Below are 27,574 nucleotides of genomic sequence, written 5' to 3' on the forward strand. Positions count from 1 at the left end.
GGGTTGCATAACGCCAGAGTGACCTTCGGAATCTTGCCAATTTAACAAATTTGCACTAACATTTGGAACACTGGCATAACCCAGTCCCTGCAATGTTTGTGAGGAAGCCTGTATAGGCCAACCTCAAGGCCAATCTTTGCTAGCTATGATACTACAATCTGCACCTGCAATCTGCTCCAGTATCCAAATCTAGGTCTCTTCCCAATTTCTCCCAGGAAGGCACTGTGAGGCTTCCAGAAATTGCAAAGCCAAGGAACAATTACATCACACTGTTGTAAAAATCGTTCCAGGGTGTTTCCTTTTATTTTCAATTTCTTAGAGAGAAGCAGCTCGTTAAGAGCCAAAAAAATTGGGTGCGAGGAGGAGGCGCCCATGTTAGTATACCTTTTTTTTCTTTTCTTAATTTGAAAAGTTTCTCGGAGGTTTCTCAGAGCCTTTGCAGAATTGCTCCAGCCCTCCGGGCTCCTGCTTGTTTTGTTTTACCTGCTGGTTTGTTTTACCCGCGGGTTTTGTTATGCAAATTACCCGTCTGCTGTAGTCGCAGAACAGGTTCCACCTGTTGACCTTGTTATTTTAATTACCCGTCCGCTCTTGTTGCGGCCCAATTAAATTATCCGTCCGCTCTTGTCGCGGCTCTGCTTTCCCACTCTCCCTTCTACAGGTGAGCGTTACCCGCTTTTGTCGCGGATCCCCAGTTTTTTCTGAGGACTTACCGGTATACCGCCTGACTGTAAATGAGTTCTGAATCCGGAGAGAGCCGTGGTAATTGTCCCCGTAGGAGGCCACCACTTGTCGCGCCCGCCTCAACCAGCAAGGAAGACGCGACACCAGGATCCTTCTCATTACAGTTTAATCAGACCTTTGATTAGTTACATTGTGTCTCTCTCGCTGGGGCAAGCCTCTCCCAGCACCTAAGTAGGGCTGGGCTGCCAACCCCAAGCAGCCACGTGGGCACTGTCCACAGGTTCACGCATATGCCAGCAACACACGAATCCAGCCATAGCCAAATAAGGAGCTGTTTACCCTAAAGAGTGTTTGCCATCGGGAAGGCAGAGGGTAGAAGCCAGAGCCATCTTTAGGGTGCGGCTACACGCGGCTCTCTACACATAACATCCACAACTATTCCAACAAGACCCCTGACTATCATAAGATTCACAAGTACTTCAACAAGACCCATAGATGCTCCAAAATCAACCAGAATCTCTACCTCTATTCCTCCACCACCAGCAGTAACAATGACACCCAAGCCAGGTAAAACTTTGTGTTTCAGCAATCAGAGGTCTTCTCATGGGGTGCTGTAGGACACAGAGAACAACAAGGCAGTCATAAATACAATCTACATGAAAGGTCCTAAGCTGGGTTCCAAACAATGACTTCAAAAGTCTGATTCTCTAGACTTTTTATGTGCACCCTCTGCTGTGTAAGAGCTTAAACACAGAGGATACCTTCTCTCTATATCAGATCCCCAGGGGATTCACTACTAGCCAGACTTCGGTTGATCATTGATCTAGGATAGCTGATGAGGATGACGAGAATCTGGTCCAGCTGGGCATGACTTTCTTGTGAAGAAACAGGGAATGATTGAAAGCTAGGGTCAGGGTAGGGAGACTGAGGCCATAGGTCACTGAAGCTAACATTTAGTGTTTCCTAAGCACCAAGCAGTATGCTACATGCTTTACAATACAAGATTTAATTTTCAGGACAACTATGTCTGATACAGCCATGATTCATCCCTATTTTATGGTGACAGGAACTGTCATGAAAGTTCATGGTGAAAGTTTTGAAGACTGGAAGTGGCTCAGGGTCCATCTATATTCACTTGAATTGGAAGCTGGTTCTTTTAATAAAAACTCCAGAACCAGGCCTCCTGCCACTGGCACAGATTTATTTGGAGGATTTGCCCTATATTCAAATCCTCACTGAAGAAGACTTCCTAAGTCTCCCATTTTAGGGGGGACTGATGCTTTCTAATGCCTTGCTTCAAGGATCTCCCAATTTATTCCCATACCATGGAAACTGCAAAAAGATGTTCTTTATAGTGATAAAAATACACATCAAATCTGTAGTCTTTAGGCATCTACAATTTTTGTGCTTGTGCTGGAGATATGGATCAGTAGTTTAAAAGCAAATACTTCGCCCACAGAAAACCTCATTCGGATCCAAGTACCTGGATTGTGACTATCATAACTGCAACTCCTGTTTCAGGGGATCTGATACTTCTGGTCTCCATGAATGCATACACTCAAGTGCAGAAAACCACAAATAACATACACATAATTTAAAATGAAAGTAAGTTTTAGAATGCTCATGCTTTGGCTGATGCCACAAAGTACATACTTCAAATTGAGCAGATGACAGTTTAGATTTAATATTAATGAATAATTCATTTCACATTGGGGAAAAGCTTGTCATCTGAGAGACAAATATAAGTCCAACTCTTCTATATCTTAAGAGTGAAAAGATAATGGCAGAGAGATTCTGAAAGCTCTTGAAAATGGTTAATTCTTACATTGTTTTCATTCCAGCAAGCACTACACCTCCCCACCTCAAACAATAGAACTTCAGACAACAGTGGAGTGTACTCATGCATTCCTATACCTCTACAGGCAACTGTACTCACTTTCCTCAACTCCTGAAAGCTCCAGACCTTGATGAAGCTGGAGGTCAAAACGGAGTCTGCAACAAGACAGACCTGACATTGTCAGATGGTAGGGTCAGAGAGACAGCTCCATTCCATCCCACAGCAGTGTGAAGAGGTCTCTGTTCCCCTAGGACCTTCATTCAGGCCAAACTATGCTATGTGGCTTCTTTGAAGAAAAGAATTTCAGGTAGAGTCAATGTGATGGAAAGTTGGTGATTCATTAAGAGATATCTTAACATGGTTCTTTCTTTTTTTTAAATGACAAAATAAAATATAATAAGATGAAAGAAAAACTTCCATATTCAAGTTGAACACAGCAACCCAACAGGAGAGTCCCAAGAGCAGGCCAAAGAGTCAGAGACCCACTCCTTCTCATAATCAGGAGTCCCACAAAAATACTAAGCTAATAACAATAACATGTGCACAGAGGACTTGGTACAGACCCATGTGGTCTCTGTATTTGCTGCTTCAGTCTCTGTGAACTCATATGCTCCTTGCTTTGTTGATTCAGAGGACCATGCTCTCCTGGAGTCCTCCATCTCCTCTGACTCTTACAATATTTCCACCTCCTCATCTGCAGGATTGCCTGAGTTCTGAGGGGAGGGATTTGATGGAGGCCTCCAATATAGATTCTCTCTCCACATAATGTCTGACTGTGGATCTCTGCTTCTGTTCCCATCTGCTGCTGGAGGAATCCTCTCTGATGATGACAGGATAAGGCAATGATCTATGAACAGTATAGTATTCTGCTATACTATAGCAGAATATTGTGAGTAATCATTTTATTGATTTCTTTTTGTTTGTATCTCTCTATCTCTATCTATCTGTCTATCTATCTATCTACCTATCATCTATCATCTATCTATCTATCTATCTATCTATCTATCTATCTCCCATCTCTGTCTGTCTGTCTATCTATCTATCTCCTATCTATCTATCTATCTATCTATCTATCTATCTATCTATCTATCTATCTATCTATCTCCTATCTATCCGTCTGTCTATCTTTCTATCTATCTGGGCTTTTTTTTTTTTTTAGCCAGTTGTTTTTTGTTTCACCTTAGGTCTCTGGACTATCGAGTCTCTGGTTTTAGTTACTCAAGCTGTGTTAGGCATGGGTTCCTTCTCGTGGAGTGAGCCTTCAGTCAAATCAGACATTGATTGATGTCTACTCCCACATATTCTGTGCCACCACTTCCCAGTATATTTTACAGGCAGGACAGATTATAGGTCAAAGGTTTTGTGGCTGAGTTGGTGTCCACATTTTTTCCTGCAGAGTATCATCCAGCACCAAAGAGACAAGAATGTAGGGATGAAGGCTCCATGTAGGTACCAGCTCTACTTCTCCACATTCAATGAGTTGTGTGTATATTGTCCTTGGCAATGGAACACTGCTGTCGGCTTGCAGAGAGCAACCCTTTGTCTCAGCATCAGCCTGGGTTGTTTGGAGATTTCCATGAGACCCACTTGGTCAACAACTCAGGTGAATGCAACCTAGCCCCTCCACTGGAAGGCTTGCCTGGCTACAAGAGACGGCCAGGTGAGACTCCATATTCCCCAGGCCTAGAAGTCCTCATTAGGATCACCATCATAGAATCCAGGAATTTTTCACTGTGCTGGGTTTCCACACCACCCTCAAATGTCCCCCCCCCCCAATTCCAGCCATATTTCCACACTTTATCCCTCCATCCCATCTCCCCACATTCTGATTCCTCCCTCTCCTGTCCTCACTCACAAAATGTATTCTATTTTCCCCTCCCAGGGAGATCCCTGTGTCCTTCCTAGACCTCTCCTCTTTACCTAACCTCTCTGGGTTTATGGATTGTAGCTTGGTTATCATTTCCTTAATGGCTAGTATACACTTTTAAGTGAATACATACAATATTTGTTTTTCTGAGTATAGGTTACCTCACTCAGGATGATTTTTCTAATTCTATTCATTTGCCTACTAATTTCATGATGTCATGTTTTAAGCAGCTGAGTAATACTCTATTGTATAAATGTTCTAAATTTTTTTTTTATCCATTCTTCTGTTGAGGAACATCTAGGCTGTTTCCAATTTCTAGCTATTATGAATAAATCTGCAATGCTCGTTGTTGAGCAAGTGTCCTTGTGGTAGGATGGAACATCCTTTGGGTATATGCCAAAGAGTGTTATGGCCCTGCCTCTTGAACCAAGGTTGATTTTATTTAATTAACACAAATGCCAGCTAGGGGTTCACAGTGTGATCATATTCGGTAATACTTGTTAAATCTTTGCCCATTCTGTAGGCTGTCTCTTTGTCCAATTGACAGTGTCCTTTTCCTTATAGAAGCTTTTTAGTTTCATAAAGGCCCCATTTATTAATTGTTGATCTTAGTGCCTACACTATTGGTGTCGTGTTCAGAAAGTCATCTCCAGTGCTAATGCATTCAAAGCTATTCCCCACTTTCTCTTCTATCAGGTTCAGTGTGTCTGGGTTTATGTTGAGGTCTTTGATCCACTTGGACTTGAGTTTTGTGCAGGGTGATACATATGAATCTATTTGTATTCATCAACATGCAGATATCAAGTTTGACCAGCACCATTAGTTGAAAATGGCTTTTCCAGTGTATATTTCTGGCTTCTTTAGCAAAAATCAGGCATCCATGCATGTTTGGATTTATGTCTGGTTCTTCAGTTCCATTCCATTGATCAATGTGTCTGTTTTTATGTCAATACCATGTCATTTTTATTACTATAGCTCTGTGGTACAATTTGAAATCAGGGATGGTGATACCTCTAGCAGTTCTTTCATAGTTCAGGATTGTTTTAGCTATTCTGTTTTGTTTTTCATTTTTTTTCCATATGAAGTTGAGAATTGTCCTTTCAAGGTCTATAAACATTAGTGCTGGGATTTTGATGGAGATTGCATTGAATCTGTAGATTGCTTTTGGTAGGATGGCCATTTTTACTATGTTAATTCTACCAATCCATGAGCATGGGAGATCTTTCCATTTTTCTGATATCTTCTTTAGTTTCTTTCTTCAAAGACTTGAAGTTTTTATAATACATGTCTTTTACTTGTTTGGTTAGAGTTACCCCAAGATATTTTATATTATTGGAGGTTATTGTGAAAGGTATTGTTTCCCTGATTTCTTTCTCAGCTTATCATTTGTATATTGGAAGACTACTGCTTTTATTTTATTTTATTTTTTTAGTTACTCTTGTAAACCAGCCTCTGTCCTGAAAGTGTTCATCAGTTGTAGGAGTTCCCTGGTGGAGTTTTTAGGGTAACTTATGTATACTGTCATATCATTTGCAAATAAAAATACTTTGACTTCTTCTTTTCAAATTTGCATCCCCTTGATCTCCTTCAGTTGTCTTATTGTTCTAGCTAAAACTTTAAGTACTACATTGAATAGAAATGGAGAGAGTGGACAACCTTGTCTTGTTCCTGATTTTAGTGGAATTGCTTTGAGTTTACCTCCCTTTTAATTTGATGTTGGCTACAGGCTTTATGTGAATTGTCTTTACTATGTCTGAGTGTGCCACTTGCGTCTCTAATTGCTCCAGGACTTTTTCCATGAAGGAATGTTGGGTTTTATCAAAGGCCTTTTATGTATCTAATGAGATGATCATGAGATATTTTTTCTTTCAGATTGTTAATATGGTGGATTATATTTACTGATTTTCCCACATTGAAACATCCCTGCATCTCAAGGATGAAGCCTAGTTGATCGTGGTGGGTTATCTTTTTGTTGTGGCCTTGGATTTGGTTTGCAAGTATTTTACTGAGTATTTTTACATCTGTGTTCATAAGGGAAACTGGTATGAAGTTCTCTTTCTTTGTTAAGTCTTTATGTGGTTTGGGTATCAGGGTAACTATGGCCTCATAAAATGAATTGAGCAATGTTTCTTTTTTTTCTATTTTGTGGACTAATTTGAGAACTTTTGGCATTAGCTCTTCTTTAAAAGTCTGGTAGATTTCTGTGTTAAAAGCATCTGGCCCTGATCTTTTTTTTTGGGGGGGGGGTGTTGGGAGGCTTTTAATGACTGCTTCTATTTCATTAGGACTTACAGGTCTAGTTAAATTATTTCTGTTACCTTGATTTAATTTTGTTAAGTGGTACCTATTGAGAAAATTATCCATTTCTTTTAGGCTTTCTAACGTGATGGAGTACAGGTTTTCAACGTATGTCTTTATGATTCTCTGGATTTCCTCAGTGTCTGTTGTTATGTCTCCCTTTTCGTTTCTGATTTTGTTAAATTGGGTGTTCTCTCTCCATCTTTTAATTAGTATAGATAAGGGTTTGTCTATCTTTGTTGATTTTCTCAAAGCACCAACTCTTTGTTTCATTGATTTTTTTGTATTGTTCTCTTTGTTTCGATTTTATTGATTTCAGCCCTCAGTTTGATTATTTCTTGCCATATACTTCTCTTGGGAGTGCTTACTTCCTTTTGTTCTAGATCTTTCAGGTGTGCTGGTTAGTATGAGATCTCTCCAATTTTTAATGTAAGCACTTAGAGCTATGAACTTTCCTCTTAGCACTGCTTTCATTGTGTCCCATAAGTTTGAATATGCTACATATTCATTTTCATTGAATTCTAGAAAATCTTTAATTTCCTTCTTTATTTTTATCTTGACCCATTTTTCACTCAGTAGAGAGTTGTTGAGTTTCCATGAGTTTGTAGGCTTCCTGTTGTTGTTGATATTCACCTTTAATCTATGATGGTCTGATAGGATGTAGGGACTTATTTCAATTTTTTTTTTTCTCTGTTGAGACTTGTTTTGAGTCTGAGTATGTGGTCACTTTTGGAGAAAGTTCCATGAGATGATGAGAAGAAGGTATATTCTTTTGTGTTTGGATGAAATGTTCTATAAATATGTAGGTCTATTTTATTTATAGCATCAGTTAGTTTCAATATTTCTCTGTTTAGTTTTTGTCTGTATCACCTTTCCCTTGGTGAGAGGAGGGTATTAAAGCCTTCCACTATCAGTGTCAATATGTGATTTAAGCTGTAGTAGTGTTTCTGTTACAAACTTGGGTACCCTTGTGTTTGGGGCATAGATGTTAAGAATTGAAATGTCATCTTGGTGGATTTTTCCTTTGATGAGTATGTAGTATCCTTCCCTGTCTCTTTTGATTAGTTTTGGTTTGAAATATATTTTGTTAGATATTAAAATGGCTACATCAGCTTGTTTGTTAGGACCATTTGCTTGGTATATATTTTTCCAGTCTTTAACTCTAAGGTGAGTTCTATCCTTGATGTCAAGGTGTGTTTCTTGAATACAAGAGAAGAATGGGTGCCGTTTTCACATCCATTCTGGTAGTCTGTGTATTTTTATTGGTGAATTAAGACCATTGATATTGAGAGTTATCAATGACCAATGATTATTGATTCCTGTTATTTTTGTTGTTGTTGTTGTTAGTATGTGTGTGTGTTTCCCTTCCTTTGATTTTGCTGATCTTAAATTATTTATCCCCTTGGTTTACATGAATGTAGTTAATCTCCTTAGAGTTTTCCTTTTTTCTTTTTTCAAGGTGACTTGATTTTACTAACCCTTCATTGCTGGGTGTAGTTAGAGTTTTCCTGCCTGGCCCACAGTCAGGACAAATCTCTCTCACCCGCCAGGCCCATAGACGCTCAGAACCCAACCAAGTAAACACACAGAAATTTACATTGTTTACAAACTGTATGGCCATGGCAGGCTTCTTGTTATCTACTTCTTCTATCTTAAATTAACCCATTTCTATTAATCTATACTTTGCCTCGTGGCTTGTGGCTTACCATTACCTTACATCTTCCTTGTCATGGCCACAGCTGGCAGTATATCTCCACCCCAGCCTTTACTTCCCAGAATTCTCTTCTCTCTTTCCCACCTATACTTCCTGCCTGGCCACTGGCCAAACAGCATTTTATTTATACAGAGCAATATCCAGAAGCAGCTGGGTCCTTTGTCATAGTCTTGGGCCATCTTCGCCTCAGTCCCTGCTGCACCTCCCAGGAAGGAGCTAGGTTCCATGAATCTGGGCCCCAGTTTATGGGCCCCTCCCAGGCCTGTCTTCAGCACCTTGTTGGTCCTCTTGGCCCACATCCTCAGGAAATGGTATGCTGGCCTCTGGAACTGGCACACCCGTGCCAGACTTGCAGTCTTGTAGGAGCTGGTGGATGGTCTTGAGCTTCATGTTTAGGAGTTCCCGCTGGGTTCCAACCAGAGTAGTCACCCGCTCAAAAAGGGGGTCCAGCTGAGTCATGAGATTGTTTAGGTGCTGTTCCGTCTGGGCTAGCTGCTGCGTCAACTGTACCAGCTGTTGTTCTGACTGCAAGGATTTCTTCTTGTTTTTTTCCTCTTGGAGAATGGCAGCCTCATCTGTGCCCTGCAAACACTTGTATAGCACAAAAGTCAAGACGGCCGCAGTGTACAGCGCCCCCAAAGGCAGCGCTCAGGCCTAGGCCCTCTTGCACTGGTCCTTGGGTGGGTTTGGTGACCCCGGGACTGACCTGGGAGCGGCGTTCTGGGTGTGCCCCCATATCGGGGCTGGGGCGCTCTCCAAGGACCCCAAACAGAGCCAATACGAGCAGCAGCCCCAGCACACTTGATACCGGGCCCATGCCCGCCATGCCTGGCTCACCAGGAAGGTGTGCCCAGTGCCCCCATGAACCCAGGGCCTTGGGCTTGCTAGGCAAGCACTCTACCACTGAGCTAAATCCCCAACCTGAGTTTTCTTTTTACTACCTTCTGTAGGGCTGGATTTGTAGAGAGATACCGTTTAAATCTAGTTTTATCAAGTAATACCTTGTTTCTCTATCTATGGTGACTGATAGTTTTGCTGGGTATAGTAGTCTGGGCTGGGATCTGTTGTCTCTTAGAATTTGCAGCACATATATCTAGGCCCTTCTGGCTTTTAGAGTCTCCATTGAGAAGTCAGGTATAATTCTAATAGGTCTGCCTTTAGATGTTGCTTGGTCTTTTCCTCGTGTAGCCTTTAACGTTATTTCTTTGTTTTGTACATTTGGTATTTTGTATGCTGAGGAGACCTACTTCTCTGGTCCAATCTATCTGGTATTCTATATGCTTCTTATATTGTTATAGGCATCTTATTCTTTAGCTTAGGAAAATTTTCATCTATGATTTTATTGATTATATTTTCTGGGCCCTTAATCTAGGATTTTTCTCCTTCCTCTATTCCTGTCATTCTTAGGTTTTGTCTTTTCATAGTGTCCCAGATTTCCTGGATGTTTTGTTCAGGAATTTTTTAGATTTAACATTTTCTTTGACCAATTATTCATTTCTTCTAGAGTATCACCAATATCTGATATTCTGTCTTCCATTTCTTGTATTCTCTTGGTGAAGCTTGCCTCTGTAGTTCCTCTTCTAATTTCTAAATTTTTCATTACCAGAATTCCATCAGTTTGTGTTTTCTTTATTGTTTCTATTTCCATTTTCAGGTCTTGAACAGTTTTATTTGTTTTCTTCAACTTTATGTTTATGTTTTCTTAGCTTTCCTTAAGAGATTTATTCGTTTCCTCTAATTGTTTGTTTGTATTTTCCTGGATTTCTTTAAGGTATTTAATCATTTCCTCTTTAAGGACCTCTATTTTCTTTGCATAGTTGGTTTTAAGGTCTTTTTCTTGTGCTTCAACTATGTTAGAATATTCAGAGCCTGCCATGGTAGGATAGCTGGGCTCTAGTAGAGACATATTGCCCTGGCTGTTATTGATTATGTTCTTATTCTGGCATCTTGGCATTTAGGTTTGGGATGCTTATAGGTCTAGGTACTGATTTCTGGGTTTGTCTTTGTTAGGTAGGTGTTTTGTTCCTTGATTTCTGTTTCCTCTCTAGATTTTCAGAAAGTGTGATGACTGTGGTTGCTTGTTTTACTCACCTGCTCAACAAGAAATGCTTGTTGGTGTTAGAGGCTGGGATACAGTGATGAGTAGGAGGAAGGAGGTTAGGAAGGGATGGCCTATGTGGTCCACAGCAGATGTGGGCAGAGGGGAAGGGAGGCTACAGCTGGTGATTTGATGCAGTTCCAGGGATAGGACTGAGGAATTGGGCCTAGGAGAACAGAGAGACAGAAGAGAAGGTCTGTGGGCATTCTACCTGGTTTTCTGGAAGGTGTCTTAACATAGTTCTTAAGCATAGGGTCATTACAAATAGAGGTACTCAGGGAAAGAATTGGACACACTGTCCAGGGAGCTGCTTCATTGCTGCAGCTGTATCCCTGGGATTCTGGGGACCACAGGAAATTCTGTGACTCTCCTAACATATGAGATCACATCATATAAGACATATGGGCTTTGGGTGGTAGTACAGGTGGTTGCTAATGCAATTTTCATCCAGGCCAAGTCACTCTGACATATTAGGTGAGAACACACACCAGCTGTTTGGATGTTATTCTATTCATACAGAGTAGAGTGAGTGGTCCTTTGGATGTTCATGTAGGCTTTGTGCATCTACCATCCCCAGGATACCTGGAAGTATAGATTCTGTGGGATCTTAAATTGTTCCATAATCAACTTCTTTGTTTTACCCAAGTTTGTAGATAAACCTGGACATGTACATGTATATTTTCCCATACAGATAGGAAAAAGAGTCCATTTTTTCATGAGGCAAGTACAGAAGGGTTAAGATGCACAACTCTTGGGGAAACTTATTCAATGCTAAGTAGCTAGTATGATGATCTGAGTGCCTATAGTATTAGATCAAGTTGATTAACTTTCAAGCCACCATAGAAAGCAGTGTGAGTATTTTTAGTGTCAGTAGTGAAAAATCTAATGTTTTTGTCATGATCATTAATTTTCCTTTCTATTGAGCAGGCCGGAACAGCATTGTAACATCTGCAGACCACCCTTGGAATAATCACACTGTAAGTACATTCCTTTCCATGTCAATAGCCAGATTTGCTTGTTTACCTTCCTGGGAGCATGTCGCCTTTGAAGACTTTGTCTGTAAGTGTAACTCACAGACTCTTGTCTCAGAAAAGAAGAAGAAAAGATAAAGAGCCAGACATGGTGTATTTCTTAATGTTAGGAGTTACGAAGCTAACACAAGAGACCACAAGTTTGGGGCTACTATGGACTACCAGGGAAGCCTAAAAACCCAGGGAAACAGATGCTAATAAATATATAGTCATAAAGAAGTTAAAAAAAAGAAGAAAGTTTGACTCTTAGAAAGGGTGTTTGCATTTCAGATAGGCCAGTTTGTCAGAGATGTCCAATGAATGGTATTTTATAAAGCGGTGCAGGGAGAGAGAGAGAGAGAGAGAGAGAGAGAGAGAGAGAGAGACAGAGAGAGGAGAGAGAGCTTTTTATAAAAAATTAGAAAAAAGGATGAACTATTTCAATGAGAAGAAATTAGCATACTGTAGCAGGAATCTTAAAGAGTCTTATTAAAGCAAACTCAGAGGCAGGTATTGGGGTGAATGCTGGAAGATCAGGGAAGCAGAACAAGCCACAGCTTCCTCACCTCACCAGTTCCTCAGCTGGTCTTGTTTCCTCAGACTGCAAGCTTCTGAGTCCTCATCCAAATGAATCTCAGCTGAACTGTTCTGCTCAAAAGCCTAAAAGCTTAACCAGCCAAATGCTTCTAGTTTCTGGTCTTCACGTCTTATATATCTTTCTCTTTCTGCTGTCACTCTCTGGGATTAAAGGCGAGTGTCTCCATGCTGGCTGTATCCCTGAACACACAGAGATCTGCCTAGCTTTGCCTCCCAAGTGCTGGGATTAAAGGTGTGCACCACCACCGCCCAGCTTCTGCTCTGGCTTGCTCTGACCCATTTTCTAGCCACCATTTTTGGCTCTGTATCTAGTGGCTGTCTGTTCTCTGACCCCAGATAAATTTATTAGGGTGCACAATATTTTGAGGAACACAATACTACCACATTTCCCCTTTTTTGTCTAAAATTAAAAAAAAAGGTTACAACTAATACAAGAAAAATCATATCCAATATGTATATACAACATACACAGTCAAGATTACATTAATGATGTCTAGTCCATTAACATTTGACAGATTCAGGCAAAAAACTCCGTTATGTATAACAATGTCCAGTCCAGTAACATTTGATAAACTCAGGCAAAAAATTTTTTGTTACTTCTCTTATGTAAAACAAGTAGTTCCATTTTAAAAGTATTTTTTCTTTTCATAATAGATTCGGTAATCTACTTTTTGTCATTTTTATATCTTCTCCTTTTTCTTTTTACAGTAGATTCAGTGATCTACCCATTTATCCTAGTATTTCTTCATCTTTTTTCTCAGAGTAGATTCATTGATCTACCTCATATCTATATTCTCTTTTTTTTTTTCAAACAAAAACTCTGAATCTAATCTCCTCGTTCAGCCTTTTTTCCTGACCATTAACAATCAACAACTTGTAACCAACCATCATAAACAATGACAATATCCATAACTCATTAAAAGACCAAAACCTCCCATCCCACCTCTTGGGAATGTGGGCATCATTTTCTTAAAATTACTTCCATCTTTAGGGGATGCTGAAAAGAAAAATTTTGGGTTAATTGTCAAGTCCTGTATCATTTGTCCAGCTGCTGTGTAATGAGAAAATGCAGGACTTGTTTCAAGTCTTTGTTCAAGTAGTCCATCAGGCAGGATCATCTCAGCTAGCCATCTATCTCAAAATTGTCCTAAGTAGTTTGAAGTCCAAAGTTGATCTTTGCTTGGTGTTAATCAGCTTATTGGCTTTATCATAGTCCATGTGGAATCATCTTTGCAGGGTCCCATCATCCTTTTGAAGATTTCAAAGTCACTGTTAGGTATGGTCATGGTTCTCTGAAGATTTTTTTTTTTTTTTTGCCTCCTCTGTGGTTTGGAGCAAACACAGTCTGATAAATGTCTGTCTCTCGAAACCTTGAACGTTCTTCCCTAGAAGAGAAAATCACAGCAATTTCTCCCCACCATTTGTCTCTCCAAACTTTTCCAAACTGACCTTTGCCGATGCCTTCTTATAACATGATGGTCCGGGCAAGTCTTCTCTGAACAAGCAACAGTAAAATCTTCGTCCTAGGTAGCAGCATCATTGTAGTCACCGATATGCTGAGAAGGAGCCGGCAACTCAGAGCAGCAGACGCTGCGTCCATGGTCTCACCGCCAATATTTGTGGCCAGGTCCCTGGCTGAAACTTCTCCTTAGCAAGCCTCCTAGTCTGGTCTCAAACTTAGGATCCTCCTGCCTCTGCCTCCTTCGGTAAATGCTACCAGTGTGTCACCACATCTGGCTGAGTGTAGCTTGGGTCTGTGCTTGGGTCATGAATTCGTACCACAAACGTTGGGTGCCAGATGTACTAGGGAAGACCTCATTTGTCCTTAGAGACATGAAGTCTGGAGTCAACAGGACAGAATCAAGACCACCAGAAACCTAATTACAATGAAGTATAGAGTGCTTTGATAAAGATGGCCACCCTGGTTGATTGTTCCACCCACTCAGCACTCTATGTACAGCCACTGGTGATATTTTCCACACAAACACCTCCCCATAAGGTAATAAGGTCTTAGGTTTGATTCTGCAGGACATGTTTTACAGTTAGTTCTAGATTAGGGAATGCTTACCTGAGTCCTGTCTCTACAAATACAAATAGATTCCCTTTTTCTTTTGGTTGCTGGGAAAAGCAGCCTTCACTTCAGTGTGTGTAAGGAACACAGAAGAAACAAAGTTCAAAGTCAGAGAACAACCCAGATAGGAGGTTGTGAGGGCTATGTGGCTGTGGAAAGGGCAACTTGGGACTGGGTGGAGCAGAGCCCTTGCTTGCATGTGCAAGGACTTGGGTTCTTGGGTTTAGTCTCTGGCAGGACACTTTCCAGCCAAACAAAACAAAACAAAAACCCCCAAACAAAATACACAAGCAAGTAACAACAAATAACACCTTAAGACAAGTTGGAGCTATTCATATTGGGCTAAATGGCCTTATGCTTTTAAAACTAATAATACTAAGAACACCATTTATAAATAGTGATATTGTTTGTTTTATTAGCTTGCTTTTTGAGCCTGGGTCTTTCACAGATTAACTGATGCTGAAATTTCTATGTAGCTGAGGATGACCCAGAACTCCTGATCCTCCTGCCCCCATTGCCCTAGCACTGAAGTTATAGGAGTATACCACCATGGTTAGCTTCTTTCTCCTTTCTTTTCTCTTCTATTTCTTTTCATTTCTTTCTTTTGAGATGGGATCTCATGGATATTAGGCTTGCCTCAACTCTATGAAGATAAGAAAGATTTTAAACTCCTGACCACACAGGCTTCACCTCTCAATTTATGGGAATACAGGTTTACACCTCCATGCCTAGCAATGGCTACATACATTTTGAACCTGTATATCATCTTCTGGATTCTATCTCATAAAAAGATAAAAAAAATAATATGGAAAGATGTATGAGAAAGGATAGTCAAGGCTGCTATTCATAATCAGGAAAACATTATGAAGTAAATGTTCAAGTGGGTACAGTGGATGGGCCTGTGATCCAAGCACTCAGGAGGTATAGGCAGGAGGATCAGAAGTTCATCATATTGGCTCCCTAGTGAGTTCCAGACCAGTCTAGGATATGTAAGTCCCTCTCTCAAAACCAACACACATTACTTTATATTCCCACAGTGTTTGTCAAGAAGCACACAAGAATCCCTTTCCTGAGAACCCTGCTGAACATGTCATTTAGAGGTGTAGAGACAGAGCTCACAGAACTTAACTAACTTGCCCATGGTTTCCTTGACTAGGCAGAGGAACTGGGATTGTAACTCCAGAGAAGAGGCTCATACAGAGATGGGGCTCTTTCAGGATGAGGCTCATACAGGGGCAAAGACGTGGTCTCTGATTCTCCCTTTCCTTGCAGTTAAACCTATCCCATGGGCTCTGTTTAGGGTTGGAAGATCAGGCTAAACCACCCAGCCTGTCTCCTACTTATTCCAGTATGTGGTGATACTTGATCAGTAGCTGAGCACATCAGGGTAACATCAGAACAAGTCAACCTAGAGAATAGCCATTGTTTTTCTCAGTATAGAAATATCTATTGACTATTAACACAAGTATAATTGCAAATGATGCATAAATGCATCTTGGGCATATTTTAGCATTTTGATAGAGGTAATCACTTATATAGTCAGCTCGAGCAAAATAGAAAACATCGCCACCATCCTCACAAAGACTTCTAATTCAGATTGTTCCAGAGCTCCACTTCACCACCTCTGGTCATTGGGTCTTATTGTATATTCTAGACTAGCCACAGACCAATAAAGGCAAAGGACTAGATTAAGGTCTAAGACATGTTTTCTGTTCATCTTAGTTGGTGCCTCTTCAATTTACTGTTGTTTTTGCAGGAAGGATCCCCAAAAAGGAAACCATTAAGGGACAGCACTAAGATCATCTATGTTGGAATCTCCACTGCCATCTTGCTGCTGATTATCCTTGCAAGCATCCTGACTATTGCCGGTGAGTAGCTTTACCACTGTTCCCAATGTCAAGAATGGGTCTGGGTCTGCCTGATGAATGAACACAAAATCCAAGGAATGTGGCCGAGGAAAATGTTCTACTCCTGCAGCGGGGTGCAAAGCCACTTTAAATTCCCTAAGCAAGTATATTCAGTGGTGGTCCTGCTGGGTCTTCATCTCTAAAGCAAAGAGACCCTGTGCCTGTCTCTGACTGCTCAGAGCTTGGCCTCACATTCTTCTGAGACTGGCCATACAAAGCAGTAGAGTGACTAGGGAGAATGGCGTCTGAGCATAGATTTTGATGGTAGGAAAATGCTTACTCCACAGCTCTTCTTTCCAAATGGTGTTTCCCCACATTTCTTTCAAGATGGCACTTCCTCTGTCTTATTTAGTCCTTTGCTAGAAGACAGTATAGTATGTTTCGTGTATATTTCCCAGACCAAGAAACTAGAGCAAGGATTCTCAATGAATCCTTCAAGTAACTCCACATGCCATGGGGTTCATATTTCACGTGACTCCTCTGTGTTCCCCAATCCAAGATACATACTACTGTTCCTTCCGGATCCCAGGAATATGTTAGGATTATTTCTAACACTTGGGGCATGCTCAGTGACCACTGTTACAGTATCATTAAGGTTCCTGTGCCGTAAACCTGTTCAGTTTAAATACTAGTCCGGCTTTAGCTACATACCATCATTTGTTTGTTTCCTTTGAGGTTCTTGAGACAGGGTCTCATGCATCCCAGACTTGCATTGAATTTGCCATATAGCTGGAGTTCACTTTGACCTTTAACTCCTTCTTCTATCATTTATGTGCTGGGCTTCCAAGCATATGCTTTGTCTTCAGTTGTCAATCACCTCAAAAGATAAAGTCAGCCAGGCAGTGGTGGCACACACCTTTAATTCCAGCACTCAGGAGGCAGAGGCAGGCAGATCTCTGTGAGTTTGAGGCCAGCCTGGGCTACCAAGTGAATTCCAGGAAAGGCACAAGGTTACACAGAGAAACTCTGTCTCGAAAAACCAAAAAAAAAAAAAAAAAAAAAAAAAAAGATAAAGTCAGATTTCCAATTCCAGAAATTTGGTGAGGTGTGGGGAGATTGTTCAGTACTTAGGAACATGTACTGTTCTTACAGTGGAGGTGCATCCCATTCCCACACCTGCTCAGGTGATTCACAATTCTCTGTAACTACAACAATGGGGAAGACTCAAGATTTAGCTGGCACCTTCACTCTAGTGCATACCGCCCCCCCCCCCAGACACAGGAGAACAAGAGAGCGAGATATATATATATATATATATATAGAGAGAGAGAGAGAGAGAGACAGACAGACAGACAGAGAGAGAGACAGAGAGACAGAGACAAAGACAGAGACACAGAGAGACAGAGAGAGGGGGGAGGGAGAAGGAGAGAGAAAACAAATTTTTAAAGAAAAAGCAATTAAATACTATGAAATGTTGCACAGGCTGGAGATCTGGAAGGCAAAACCAACAGACCATTACAAGATCTATGATGTGTTCTCCCCCAGGCTTGGGATCTGATCCCCATGATGATATTATGAGTGTTCTGTAACATATTTAATAGAAGAGGTGAATAAGACATTGGGTGGGAAGCTGGTGACTAACATTGGGACAGAGTTCTTTGAGTGGGCTCAGGCCTGCATGGCCCTCTCCTGCAGGGTTTCCACCTGTGTAGTCCATTCCCTGTGTAAGAACGTCAGTCACTGGCTTTTCAAGGCACTGTACATGAGCTTCAATCCCAGTGCCTAGTCAGCTGAAGCAGAAACATTATAGATCCTGGTTCCTCTGGGCTACAGTTAAGATAATGTCGAAAAGTTGAAATTAGAAATTGAGCAAAATCTACAAATATGTTCCCAAATTGTTCATTCTCTCCTGAGGGAGGGTGGGTGACTCCTGGGAGTTTAAAGGTCTTTGATAGGAAGTGGAGGTTGAGGAGTAGGTGGTACACACACACACACACACACACACACACACACACACACACACACACACACACACACCCCTCCTGATTTACATTAAGGAATTAGTAGAAGCCAGTGTAGGACTCTTGGTGGAAGAGAACATTAGTAGGACCTTGTGTCTCAGGTTGCCGGAAGAGTCCAGGTTCAGCTTGTTCTCCAGCAGCTAAATTACAAACCTAGACATCTTCATTTCTGTCAGTGAATGACAGTTTGCCAATGTCATCCTAGCACATTAGGAATGCTATGGAGGTGAATGCATCAAACTATGAATGCAGAGAAGATACTTCCTGAGAGGAACATAAACAAAGCTCTCCAAGTTACTAGGGAATGGTTCAACTAAAAATAAAAATGATACCCTTAATTAGAAGAAAGAATTATGAGGGTTTCTGATGACATGTTCAATTTTCCTTTTAATCCTTTCTGTACCACCTTGCCCTAATTTAGCGTATTCCCTTGATAAAAAGAAGACAGGGTTGCTGAGGTAAGCTGGCATGGCCTGTGCCATTTCCTCTTCTACCCACAGTCTTGGAGATTTCTTTTTTCTTTTTACCCCCTCCCTCTTCCCAACCTTCTAGTCCTTTTTCCTCCTCCTCCTGCTCCTCCTCCTCTTGCAACTCCTCCTCTCTTCCTCTTGCTCCTCCTCCTCCTTCTCCTCTTCCTCCCCGACCTCATTCGTGCCCCCCCCCTTCCCTCTTCCTCCTCTTATTCTAGACAGGGATGTCTTGCTTGGCACCCGTTGTCCACCTTAGATTCTAAAATGAGTTTCCAGAGCCCCTCTCCTGTTACTGTACCTTCCAGGGATGTGCCAGCATCCTGATTTCCCAACCGTTGTATCTAAACTGGTACCGAAGGAGCTCCTCGGCTCTGTCAATTTGTAGCAAGTGCTGAAGGGTAGATTTTGCTTTCTGGAGTGGTATTGAAAGAGTTGCTTTGATTTGCTCTTTGGTTTTACTTGATGTGTCTTTCATTGGGTGCCTATTGTATTAAAGATGATGAAAGGGCTAGAGATACTCAGTGGTAATGCTTTTGCACGGGCCTAAGCTCAGCTTCCAGCATGCACAACTGCCTGAAATTCCATTCTGTAGGGATAGGGATACCCAGCATTCATAGACTCCTGCATTCATGTGCACATATCCACACACATACAGACCCCGATATGCATAATTAAAAATAAAATTATATTTAAAAAGCAGTTACTGAAGGGCATGCATGTGGTACATGTATACTAATATATACAAAATAAATGTAAAAATACTAAAAACTGGAAATAAAATCAAAGATCATGGGAGTTAATAGCCAGGTCCTTTTAGATGCTTTCAAGTTATGTTTGGCTACTTGAGTGAGTCACACGAGAACAGGGGATTTGGAGCCTTATAATTCCTGCAGAGGCAGGGTGTGCAAAGGAATCTGGCAAGGCTGTGACTCTGCTGTTCACATTGAGTTCTCTTTGCTCAATTACAGTAGCTGTCTGCCTTGTAGGCTCTTTAATTGATTGTATTTCTGAAGCTCTTTCAGCCCTCCTCTGAAAACCCCTGTACATCTCCATGACATGTGGTTACCTACATTTCTATAAAGCCATCTAGTCTGCTTCGTTTGCTTCAGTTGGCTCTACACAGGGCCATTTTAAAATCAAAACCCACACCCCTCTGGCTACTGTCCACTACACCTACTTGTCCTTTGTGGACTGCTTCTACAAAGACTTATCGGTGTCCGACTTAATTATGTGAGCCAATGTGATGATGTATGAGTGTGTTTTCCATGGATTCTGGCACATCATAAGTGCCCAGGACACTTGCCTGTTACTGCTTCCATCACACTCTTCCTGGTAATGAATATGTTACAGATCATATACTGTTAGTCATCCTACAGGTTGGAAAAGAGGTCCAGAAATGTGAAAGGGTGTCCCAGGTTACACTGTAGAACTTAATGGCCTCAGTCTGAGAAACCCATGTCCAGAGTTCCTTTCACCAACTGCTTCTGAGACTGGAAAGGAAATATTCCTTATAGGAAAAACCCACCACCCCAAACCCAGCATCCATTTAGCCCTTTGATTTTTCATAGTGCCTGCCTTTTTGTCCTAAAGATTTATTTTTAATTTTATTTTTTATTATGATTGGATAGACTGGCAGTCAGTGAGTCTTAATGATTCTCTTATTTCTCTCTCACAAACCAAAAACAATTAAACAGGAAAACAGATCCAATCCACTGCTTAATATATCCTGGGTATGTCCTCATGACTTTTTCTCTCACTTATATACACTGACTGATCAGAGCCTCTTGACCCAACACTGTTTCCATACATGTGCATGTGTGACTTTCCAAGTGGATAGCACCTTTTCCCCATCTACTTTGTGATTCTCAGGGCAGGCATATCTTCATGTGGCTGACTGGAGATGCTCATGTTGGTTCTGCATTTCAGTAGTAGAAATGGCCCCTGTGTACAAATGATAAAATGTGTACAAATGATAAAACTCCACTGTGTCAAAACATCATCCATGAGTTCCTGTGTTTTCTTCTCTGGTTTGCCCCTTCATGAGTTCTAGAAGCACAAATGTCAGTCCACTGAGCCTACCCTGTTTAACTGGGGCACAGGGTGAGCTCTGCAAGTGACGCCCCTCCCACAGCTGTTAGGATGGACCAGCTGTGAACACGTGCAGTGCTCTCCCCAAATTCCTTTCAGTCCAGTGTCTGATGTTTGTGTGCATGTGACGTCTGTGAATGTGTGCCATACAGTAGTCTTTGAAATTGTGCCACAGACCACCAGCTACAGTGAAAAGACACTGCTTTGTTGTTTAAATGTTTTTCTTTTCTTCTTCTTATTATTATTTTAATTTTATAATTTAATTTAATTTTACATATCAGCCACAGATTCTCCTGTCCTCCCTCCTCCTGCCCCTCCCCCCCCCCCCCCCCAATCCATCCCTGATTCTCATCTCCTCCAGGGCAAGGACTCCCCTGGGAATTCAGCTCAGCCTGGTAGATTTATTCCAGGCAGGTCCAGTCCCCTCCTTCCAGGCTGAGCAAAGTGTCCCAGCATAGGTCCCAGGCTCCAAACAGCCAGCTCATGCACTAAGGACAGGTCCTGGTCCCCACTGCCTGGGACCCTCCCAAACAGTTCAAGCTAATCAACTGTCTCACTTATCCAGAGGGCCTGATCCAGTTGGGGGCTCCTCAGCTATTTGTTCATAGTTCATGTGTTTCCACTAGTTTGGCTATTTGCCCCTATGCTTTTTCCAATCATGGTCTCAACAACTCTGGTTCATACAATCCCTCCTCTTTCTCGACGATTAGATTCCCAGAGCTCCACTGGGGCTTGGCTGTGGATCTCTGCATCTGCTTCCCTCAGTCATTAGATGAGAGTTCTAGCATGACAGTTAGGGTGTTTGGCCATCTGATCACCAGAGTAGGTCTGTTAGGCTATCTCTCGACCATTGCCAGTAGTCTATTGTAGAGGTATCTTTGTGGATTTCTGGGGACCTCTCTAGCACTTTGCTTCTTCCTATTACCATGAGGTCTTCAGTTATCATGGTCTCTCTTTTCTTGTTCTCTGTCTCTGTTCTTGATCCAGCTGGGATCTCCCACTCCCCTAAGCTCTTTTTCCCCCGACCCTTGCCCTTCATTACCCCACCTCACGTCCAATTTGCTCATGTAGATCTCATCCACTTCTCTGTTGTTGAGTGACCCCTGTGTCTTTCTTAGGGTCCTCTTTACTAGGTAGCCTCCCTGGAGTTGTGAGTTGTGGTCTGGTTATCCTTTGCTTTACATCTAGTATCCACTTATGAGTGAGTACATACCATGTTTTTCTTTCTGAGTCTGGGTTACCTCACTCAGGATGATTTTTTTTTCCTAGATCCATCCATTTGTCTGCAAACCTCATGATGTCATTGTTTTTCTCTGCTGAGAACTCTCCTCCACTGTTGGTGGGAATGCAAGCTAGTACAGCCACTTTGGAAATCAATATGGCACTTTCTTAGAAAATTGGGAATCAATCTCCCCCAAGACCCAGTTATACCACTCTTGGGCATATTCCCAAGGAATGCTCAATCATACCACAAGGGCACATGCTCAACTATGTCCATGGCTGCATTGTTTGTAATAGCCAGAACCTGGAAACAACCTAGATGCCCTTCAACTGAAGAATGGATAAATAAAATGTGGTACATTAAATGTTTTTCTACTCCACGCTTAATGTCAGAGGATTTATGCAGATTTCAAAAAATATTTTTAAACCAAAAATTTATTTATGTATTATTGTTTTGGGTGGTGGCATGTTCATGTGCACAGGATCCATGGCACCTGTGGAGATCAGAGGACAGCTTTGGCCAGCTGGTTCTCTTCTTCTACCTTTACATAGGATCTAGGGATCTAATTCAGGTCACCTGTCACTCCTAATGCTTTCCAAAGGGTCACCGTCCAAAGCTGTAAATACACCAGACATCTACTTCCTACCCAGTTCCTACGTGCATATTGTGACTAGATAACTAATCATGGTGCTAGAGATCTGTCTCTTTAGATCCTCCACATTTGTGAAGAATGCCAATATGAGCTGATATTTTTAAAGGTAGATCTTGGTTTGTTTGATGTGCCCTGTATGGTACTGTTGCTCACTGTTACAGGTTTTGTGAATGGGACTCCTGGAGTTCTGGGTAATGGGTCATAAATGAAAACCTTGCTCAGTCTTGGTGCCTTCAGCACCTCTCCTTCCTTCTCTGCAGCTTGGTAGCCCACGGCTCTATGATTGGAGCTTTGTAAAATACAGTGGTCATGAGGCCCCACAGAGAAGACAAGGTCTGCATTATGGAAGACAGTCTTCATGTCAAGGATTAAGTCACAGTTAAGGCCCACTGAGGGTCTGTGATTGCAGCAGACAGCAACTGGATGTGAGCATGCTGACCACCCTTTAATCTCCAGGGCTCTTTTCTCTGTCAGTTCATCTGGTGATCTCACTTGCCAGCATTAGTGGAGAGGATGGCCCTGGAGCTGTCTCTACTCACACTGACTGTTGACATCATGCTGATCTCTCAAGGCATTGGGGGGGGGAGTGTTCTCTCAAACATGGACATGTTAGACTTTGATGTTTTCTTTAGACCTCATAATTCTTGTGTCCATGAAAGACAACTATTGGTAATTGAGAAAATGACCTTCTATCTTGTTACTAAAACCATCTCTGTGAGAAGAATAGGATTATAAAATTAAAGGAGGGAACTTAATTTAGAAGCACCTTGTGATTATATCATGTTTATTTTATTGTAACTTAAAATGTCACTTTTCAGGCAGACCAGATTGGATCGCGGCATGGCAGGTGAAGAGTGCAGCGTGGTGGCCTAGATGCAATTGTAATGAAAACCAGGAGCTGAGCTGCCATCCGATGAGAAGTTGATGAAAACAAGCTCCTGATCAAGAGCTTGGAATAAGGATGCCTTTAATACCAACACCTGGGGAAGGAGACATCTCCATGGGAGGAGACCAGAACGGATCTGAACACTGTCTGAGGCTAACCCAGGGCCCAGCTGCTGATCCTGTGAAACCCAACAACTTGGAGGTGTTACTGAGACTACCCTACTCAGCTGAAATCCATCTGGGAGAGGAATCAGAAACCTACAGTCTGCAGTCTGAGGAAACAAGAACAGCTGAGGGGTTAACGAAAGAGCAAAACGTGACCTGAGCACACAAAAGAAGGCAACACCCAACCACCGAATGAGATCACCAGAATCAGACCAACAGCACCAATTTAACAAAGAAATCCTAGTGAACCAAGGGTAACAATTAGAACAAGAGAGACACCTTCAGACACAGACACTGCCTGCACCCAACAGAGGAAGAGATGAGTAGACGCCAGTGCAAAAACACAGGTAACAACATGAAGACCTATATGACAACATCATAACCTAGTGATTCTACACATACAAGGCCTGAACATACCAAGGCAGAAGAAACAGAAGAAATCAACCCTAAAAATGACTTTAAGAAGATGATAGAGTGTCGCACCCGCCTCGACCAGCAAGGAAGACGCAACACCGGGATCCTTCTCATAGCAGTTTATTCAGACCTTTGATTAATTGCATTGTGTCTCTCTCGCCTGGGCAAGCCTCTCCCAGCACCTAAGTAGGGCTGGGCTGCCAACCCCAAGCAGCCACGTGGGCACTGTCCACAGGTTCATGCATATGCCAGCAACACACGAATCCAGCCATAGCCAAATAAGGAACTGTTTACCATAAAGAGTGTTTGCCATCGGGAAGGCAGAGGGTAGAAGCCAGAGCCATCTTTAGGGTGCGGCTACACGCGGCTCTCTACAGTTTCCCCCTTTTTGTTTTACAAAGCAACAGGCAAGAGTAGAGGTCTGATCTCTGCTAAAATGGAACATGTACTAATGTTTGTCCAGGCGTCGTCCACCCAGAGAACACTAGACCTGTCCGATAACCTTTTCACAGAGGTGGGAGTTAGGGTACCAACCCACATGCAATCAGACTTGCTCTTCTTGAGGTCAGCGTATCATAACCTCAAGTGCAGTGCGCAGGCCTCGCATCCTGTGCCTAAATATCTTTTAAAGTAGCCAACCAGGCTTGGGGAGACTGTCCTGCATCAATGGCCATAAAGGCTTGGACGATCATGGCTGCATGGCGATGCTGTGAGATCCTAATGCGACAAATGCACCACAAGCATACTAGGGAGGTGAGCACCAGTAAACCTACTAGGGCTCCTATTCCCGCCCACTCCTTCATGTGGTCCATGGCTGTAGCAATCCAGGAAGACAATCCCTCCACCAGTCCGGTATCCACTCGAGTCGAATTCACGGTGACAATAGCCACTCTCAGCTGGTCCATCAGGTTATCGAACTCTCCGGTCCAATTGCCTAAAAGATAACTAGACAACCTTTTAGATAAATCTGCAGCATGACAATTGGAAGCATCCAAATTCAAAAAATTCAGAGTAAATAATGCAAGAGAAAGTCTGTCCTTAGGGGTACGGCCATAGCCTATTCCCCCTTTTTGTTTTTGAAGCAACTCCTTCAAGGAGCGATGAGCATGCTCCACAATGCCTTGACCTTGTGGATTATATGGTAGGCCATGTACAGGTTGCACATTCATCTGTTGACAGAAGGAAGCGAACTTCTGTCCGGTATATGCAGGACCATTGTCTGTCTTTAACTGTTGAGGCTTACCCCATGCTGCCCAAGCTTCTAAGCAATGAGCAATGACATGAGAGGCTTTTTCTCCTGCCATTGGAGTGGCATGAATGATTCCAGAACAGGTATCAACAGATACATGTACATATTTGACACGTCCAAATTCAGAGATGTGTGTAACATCCATTTGCCATATTTTTAGGGGGAGCAAACCACGAGGGTTAACTCCTAATCTAGAAGGATGATGAAAAATGACACATTGGGAACAATCTAGTACCACCTTTCGTGCCTCTGCACGTGAGATAGAAAACTTTTGTTGTAATGTCCTTGCATTAACATGAAATTCTTTGTGGAAAGCATGTGCTCGTTGTGGCAGAAGCCACAAACATCCATTCCTGTCTAGTGCACTGTTCTACTATATCATTGCCTTTAGCCAATGGACCTGGCAGACTGGTATGTGCACGGATGTGTTGCACAAAAAAGGGATTTTTACGTTGCCAGATCAGTTTCTGTAATTGGCCAAACAATGAGCTAACTGGGCTAGAAGATTTGATGGGCCCTGTACATTCAAGGCTTTTTAAAGCATTAACAACATAACTAGAATCTGACACTAAATTAAATGCAAATGGACAAGCCTTGAAAACTTCAAGAACTATTGAAAGCTCCACCTGTTGAGGTGCACCTGGCAAGAACTGATGCTTTACAGGTTCATTAGAATCCACCATATAAGCACCACAGCCTGTCTTAGACCCATCTGTAAATATAACACTTGTTCCTGGAATGGGCTGAGAAGCAGTTACTTTAGGGAAAACTACAGGATGTTCTTTAAAGAAAGTGAATAGTGGATGTTTAGGATAATGGCAATCTATGTGTCCTGGATAGGTACAACGCAGAATTGCCCAATCATCTATGGCAGCACATAATACCTTGACTTGAGTAGAATCATAAGGAACAACTAGCGTTTGTAGTGATGTCCCAAAATATTGTAAACATTGCCGAATACCCTGTTGCGCAAGTAATGCCACAGCAATAGGATAATACTCAATTGATTTTGCAAGTGAGATTTTAGTATAAATCCATAACAAGGGTCCTTTTTGCCATAAAATTCCCGTAGGTTGTAACTGGGTAGGCAGAATGCACAGGGTAATATCCTCATTATTTTGTACTCTTTGAAGAAAAGCTCTTTGTAGTCTATCTTCTAATTTTGTTAAGGCTTCTCGGGCTGCATTGGTTAATTGCCTTGGTGAATCCAAGGCTGCATCTCCAATTAAAATATCATATAATGGTTTTAACTCATAATTGGCCATTCCTAAACTTCCTCTTATCCAATTTATATCTCCTAATAATTTTTGAAAATCATTCAATGTGCAAAGATGATCCTTCCTTAACTCCACCTTTTGTGGCATGATATGATGTTTAATTATTTTAGAGCCAAGATAATTGACAACTTTGCTCTGTTGCACCTTCTCAGGGGCAATACTGAGTCCCTTTTGCTTTAGCAGTTCTACAAGTGAGCTATATGCTTCTTGGAGAATGCTCTCTTCCTTAGCTGCTAACAGTATATCATCCATATAATGGAGGCATTTCAAGCCTGGAAAACGTGCTCTCAAAGGTTCTAAAGCAGTTGCTACAAATAATTGACACATTGTAGGACTGTTGGCCATACCTTGTGGCAATACAACCCACTGATATCTTTTATCAGGTTCCTCATGATTAGTGGAAAGCAAATCTCTCACTGTCTTTGCTATTCAGTGGAATGGAAAAGAAGCAGTCCTTAATATCTACCACAATAATAGGCCAATTTTCAGGCAAGGCTGACAGCAATGGAAGACCACGCTGTACAGGTCCCATAATTCTCATTTGCTCATTTATAGCTCTAAGATCATGTAACAATCTCCATTTTCCTGATTTCTTCTTGATGACAAATATGGGTGTATTCCAGGGAGAAAGAGAGGGTTTAATATGCCCTTTCTCTAATTGCTCTTTCACTAATTGATATGCAGCATGTAATTTCTCAGAGGAGAGTGGCCACTGAGGAACCCAAACTGGCTCCTCCGTTATCCAGGTTATGGAAATGCCCTCCTCAGCGGCCCCTAGGAAAAACCCAACCCTTGTTTGGGTTTCCTAGGTACTGTTTGTATTGGCTCCTTTTTGCCTTGTAAAAATTTTCCCAGGCCAAAATCAGGATGACACCCCATGTATTTCATAATATTTTTAGATTCTTTGGAGTATTCATTACTCAACTGAAAGCCCATGGATTTCATAAGATCCCTCCCCCAGAGGGACACTGGAAGCTCAAGGACATAGGGTTGCATAACGCCAGAGTGACCTTTGGAATCTTGCCAATTTAACAAATTTGCACTAACATTTGGAACACTGGCATAACCCAGTCCCTGCAATGTTTGTGAGGAAGCCTGTATAGGCCAA

General features: G+C 41.9%; 1 pseudogene; it reads right to left on the reverse strand.

Moving 5' to 3' along the window:
* Nucleotides 1–8,524: 8,524 nt before the first annotated feature.
* Nucleotides 8,525–9,226, reverse strand: LOC118588631 (annotated as a pseudogene).
* Between the last annotated feature and the right edge of the window lie 18,348 nt (nt 9,227–27,574).

This window comes from Onychomys torridus, chromosome 8 (assembly GCF_903995425.1).
Source record: "Onychomys torridus chromosome 8, mOncTor1.1, whole genome shotgun sequence".
Lineage (NCBI taxonomy): Eukaryota > Metazoa > Chordata > Mammalia > Rodentia > Cricetidae > Onychomys > Onychomys torridus.